We start from the raw sequence: 5,787 nt of genomic DNA on the forward strand, positions 1-5,787 counted from the left end.
AAGCGTTTTTTTTTTTGAAACTGAAGAGCTTCTTTTTGAGTAACTAGTTGTGATGAGTTGTATTGGTAGTAGTAGTATTTTGCGACGAGAAGATTTGTTGAGGTCGACGCAGTGGTTGAAGTGGGGGCATTTGATTTCTTGCCACGATTTACTTTGGAGTTTGACGATTTGCCACTCGTTATTTCGTAATTGCTTTTTTGCCATTCCTTACTTCGGACTTGAAAGATTTGCCCCTGCCCATGGATAAACCCGAGACTGCCCCTGCCTCCACCCCATTCACCACTCACGGGTCACGGATAAGAGACGATGGCGGCGACTACATCACGGGGCGCTCTGCTCCATGTCCGCCGACGGCATGTTTGCTCCATGGCTGACCTCCTACCCATCCTCTGCTGCCTCCCGATTGATGGGTACATGACACGGGAGAGAAGCTCGCTCCCCATCTCCCTCACCCGCCCCCGTGCGGCCGTGCCCCAGCCACCAGCTTCTCGTCGCCGTCAACGCCGCCGACCTCCTATCCTTCCGACTGCCCCCCTCCCCCCCCCCCCCCCCCCCCCCCCCGCGCCTCCGAGCTGCGGGCTACCCGGTGCCGGAGCCCACCTTCCCTGTCCTTCGCGCGCCTCCGACAAGGGGAGGCTTCTCGTGCTCCCTGCACAAGCCCGGAGCGGTACCTAGGGCCCTCCCCGTGACGAGACCGGCATGGCGCGGTGGTTAGCGACGCACTAGAGGCGGGCCGAGTTAGCAAGTTCGATCCCCGCGGGGCAACCTTGTCGGGAGCAACCTTCAGGCGAGCCACTGGGGCGGAGGCCTGGAGCGGCGCCTCACTCCTGGGCCCTCCCCGTGGTGCACCCGCCCAGCATCTGGTACTCCGGCGGTGCGGACGACGGCCTGGAGGAGAGCAGTCGGTCATCAGAGAGGACGGCGGCGGCGGCGAATGGGTTCATCCCTTTTGATTTGACTTCAATCGTTGAATCGGCTGGGTGCACCGATCAATCTAGCACAAAGGGTATTTTAGTCCACTGTTTTATGCATATATTATGTTAATGATTTGTAAGTATTGTTTTTTGTGAAAAATGGCAAAAAATCAAAGTGCAAAGTAAAGGGTGGCAACAGAACAATTACAATGTAAGGAGTGGCAAATTATCAAAGTGCAAAGTAGGTGAGGGCTAAAAATCAAAAACCCCGTAGAAGTGTGGGTGTGGCGGTTGAAGGGACAGGGCGGCATTCCTCCCAGCTGGAAAAGAGGCGGGAGGGGGTGTGGGCCCTCCGAGTGCACATGGGATGTCTTCTCAGGGTTCGTCCACTCCTACTCACTTTCTCCGCTCGCTGCGCGCATGGCGTGGCGTGGGTCCGCGGGGTGTCAGTGAGTGACATGGTGGCGCAGCTGCATTGCAGTGGGTCAGATGGGATTTCAGCTGCTTTTCCCCTTTTCTCTTTTGTGCTTGGTTGCGTTCGGGAAGCGGTTGTAGGGATTGACTTTTCCCGTTTTCTCTTTTGTGCTTGGTTGCGTTCGGGAAGCGGTTGTAGGGATTGGTGCTGTCTGTGCTGTGCTGCCATGAAGTTGTGTGCCTGCGTGAAACAGTTTAAAGAAACCCTTTCGAAATGGAGTAATTCTAAAGAAATCGGGCGAATTTCATGAAACTTGACTGAGTTCAGCAAAGTTCAGACATTATTTACATATAAAACGGACTATGTTTTGTCCGCTTAACTAAAAACTTCATGTTGTTTCTGCTTTCTTTCTAATTCTACAACACTAAGAGTGATTATAAAAAATAGCAGAATTCATCCATAAATATCATGCAAATATCTCTAGTACAACAATAGTTCAAATGTAAATATTACATCCGAGATGACCGGATGTTCAATAAGTTTTCTAAATTCACCGATTCCAAATTCAGCGATCCTAGAATCAGAGCTGGCACACGTCGTCCCACACAGGCTGCCTCTTGAGTTTTCTCTAACAATGTATGTGCGTGAATGGGGCCTGCCCTTGGTCCTGTAGTACATCAGGGCTGAGCGTGCAGGATGTACAACGTGTAGAGTAACATTAAGTGAATGCATGAAGTAACCAACGTGTAGAGCAACATTGTGTGAATGAATGAAGTAACCAACATGTAGAGCAATAGGAAGCAGAACTTATGATCTCCATGGTTGATTCACCCAATGGCAACATTGTCTCCACTCGTGCAATCGCGCTACAAAACTTCATGGCGGAGTTGCAGATGGTGTACCATCGATACGATATCGATTTCATATTGTGTTCATGGATGATGTGCATGTCGTAGGGTGTAGTGCTTTCATGCATGAAACGAAACATCCACGAGCTGCCAAAAGATCGAGCCCCTTGACTCCTGCCTACAAAGTTCGCAAATACGGCCAACCACACATCTCACAACAACTCATCCTCCTTCATCAAGTAGCCCGCCATCGTGCTTACTATAGAAAACAACAAGAAGTTCAACAAAAAGCTCGATGGCATTTGACCGAATACTTGTCGGGCGTGGTGTCCTCCATGGACGTCGTTGACATGGCGGCAGAGGGTAACTGAGCGGAGGGATCCTGGGTGGACGACGGTGTAGTCAAAGGAGGGCAGGCGCGTTGGTGGGAGCTACAGACGTCCTATGATGCCTGGGCGGCAGCCGAAAAGGTAAAGCGGTGCTATTGGACGAGGAAGTGCAAATGCAAAGCAAGGGGGAAGCATGGGCGGAGTGGAAGGAAAGTCGACCGGAAGGGGGATTTGAGTGGGCTGAGGGTATCAGAGTCCTACGTGGTGGCGGGTCAGACTCTCGCAGAGCCCCCCACCCCCGCGTTTGCTTCCGATTTGCAGGAAAGGGACGTCCGGACCGGTCCACGGACCAATGCGGTACCATGTTGGGTGACCGTTGGAGATGCCCTTGCAAACCGCATAGTATAGAATTTTGATTTTAGAAAGGGCACGCTGCATTAAATCAACAGGTAGGGATGAAGCTGGAGAAAATGATACCTGACGCGTCATTGTAACAACAACAAGCCTTTAGTTCCAAACAAGTTGGGGGTAGGCTAGAGGTGAAACCCAAAAGATCTCGCGGCCGTGGCTAGTTCCTTGGTGATATTCCAATCCTTTATATCTCTCTTTACAGACTCCTCCCATGTCAAGTTTGGTATACCCCGACCTCCCTTGACATTATCAGCACACTTTAGCCGCCCGCGATGCACTGGAAGTTCTGGAGGCCTCCGCCGAATATGCCCAAACCATCTCAAACGATGGTGGACAAGCTTCTCTTCAATCGGTGCTACCCCAACTCTATCTCGTATATCATCATTCTGGACTCGGTCCTTCCTCATGTGGCCGCACATCCATCTCAAAATGCGCATCTCCACCACACCTAACTGTTGAACATGTCACCTTTTAGTTGGCCAACATTCAGCGTCATACAACATTGCGAGTCAAACCACCGTCCTATAGAACTTGCCTTTTAGCTTTTGTGGCACTCTCTTGTCACAGAGAATGCCAGAAGCTTGGCGCTACTTCATCCATCCGACTTTGATTTGATGGTTCACATCTTCATCAATACCCCCATCCTTCCGCAGCATTGATCCCAAATATCATCGAAAGGTGTCCTTCTGAGGCACCACCTGCCCATCAAGACTAACCTCCTTCTCGTGCCTAGTAGTACTGAAACCGCACCTCATTACTCAGTTTTAGTTATACTAAGTCTAAAACCTTTCGATTCCAAGGTTTGTCTCCATAACTCTAACTTCCTATTAGCCCCTCACTCTTACAACAAGGTGCTATACAAACGGTTTTTAACCCCTTTCCACGACGGCATTTTGAACCGCCGCCAAATGAGAGTGGGCGATAGGGGGGTCCTTCCCACACGACCCGAAACCATCGGGGATAAGCCCTCCGGTCACACACCCTGGGCAAAATGAGCTCGTGTGCGACGGGCGAGCGATCAAATACGGTTATACGTATAGTTGTGTTAAAACATACAATTATACAGGCCCAATAGTTTCCGGTCGTAAGTACATCTCACACAGTCAGCCCCAGACAAACATTTCCGTACGTATGTACATTCCACATAGTCAATCCAAGGAATACGTTTCTGTTCGTAGGTTGAAAGGATCGAGAAGAGGTGTCTAGAGGGGGGTGAATAGACTCTAATCAAGAAAAGTTGTGGTTTTTAATTCTTTATGTTGATGTGGAGTTTTAGCACAAGTTTAAGCATTCACAATACATATCAAGCAAGCATGACAAAGAGTCTATGAGCAGCGGAAAGTAAAGCATGCAAGTTGCAAGAATGTAAAGGGATGGGATTGGAGTGTGCAAACGCAATTTGGAGACACGGAGATTTTTTATCCATGGTTCCGATAGGTGGTGCTATCGTACATCCACGTTGATGGAGACTTCAACCCACGAAGGGTAACGGTTGCGTGAGTCCATGGAGGGCTCCACCCATGAAGAAGCAACCTTGTCTATCCCACCATGGCCGTCGCCCACGAAGGACTTGCCTCACTAGGGTAGATCTTCACGAAGTAGGCGATCTCCTTGCCCTTACAAACTCCTTGGTTCAACTTCACAATCTTGACGGAGGCTCCCAAGTGACACCTAGCCAATCTAGGAGACACCACTCTCCAAGAAGTAACAAATGGTGTGTTGACAATGAACTCCTTGCTCTTGTGCTTCAAATGATAGTCTCCCCAACACTCAACTCTCTCTCACAGGATTTGGATTTGGTGGAAAGAAGATTTGAGTGGAAAGCAACTTGGGGAAGGCTAGAGATCAAGATTTATGTGGTTGGAATGGAATATCTTGACCTCAACACAAGTGTAGGTGGTTCTCTCTCAGAAAATATGTGTTGGAAGTGTAGGCATGTTCTGATGGCTCTCTCCACGAGTGAAGAGTGGGTGGAGGGGTATATATAGCCTCCACACAAAATCTAACCATTACACACAAATCACCAAACTCGGTGGGACCGAATCAGAGAACTCGGTCATACCGATTTGGTTCATAATGTGACCGTTAGGCATCTCGGTGGGACCGACTAGATCAACTCGGGGGGACCGATGTGCTAGGGTTAGGGTAAATCCTCGTCTCGGTTCGACTGATTACTCAAACTCGGTGGGACCGATTTGGGTAATAAGCGAAACAGAGAGTTGGCCAAGCAACCTCGGTGGGACCGATTGCATATCTCGGTGGGACCGAAATTACTGCAATAGGCAACAGAGAGTTTGCAAGCCCATCTCGGTGAGACCGAGATCCCATCGGTGAGACCGAATTGATTAGGGTTTCTGGCAGTGGCTATGTCAACTGAACTCGGTGGCTCCGGATATGAAATTTTGGTGGGGCCGAGTTGGACTTTTTGGTTTGGGACATATGTGGATGTGAGAAAGTAGTTGAGGGCTTTGGAGCATATCACTAAGCACTTTGAGCAAGCAAGCCATTAAGCAACACCTCATCCCCTCTTAATAATATTGGCTTTCCTATGGACTCAATGTGATCTTGGATCACTAAAATAGAAAATGTAGAGTCCTGATCTTTGAGCTTGAGCAAATCCTTTGTCTTTAGCATTTTGAAGGGGTTCCATATCCTCTAGTCCATGCCACTCCATTGTTGAACTTATCTGAAACATACTAGGTAGAAGCATTAGTCCAACAAGAGATATGTTGACATTAATTACCAAAATCACCCAGGGAGCACTTGTGCTTTCAATCTCCCCCTTTTTGGTAATTGATGACAACATACATCAAAGCTTTAGATAAAGATATAGAGAATAACAAGTAAAGCTTTGGAAAGACATATAACAT

Source organism: Aegilops tauschii, chromosome 2 (genome assembly GCF_002575655.3).
Source record: "Aegilops tauschii subsp. strangulata cultivar AL8/78 chromosome 2, Aet v6.0, whole genome shotgun sequence".
Lineage (NCBI taxonomy): Eukaryota > Viridiplantae > Streptophyta > Magnoliopsida > Poales > Poaceae > Aegilops > Aegilops tauschii.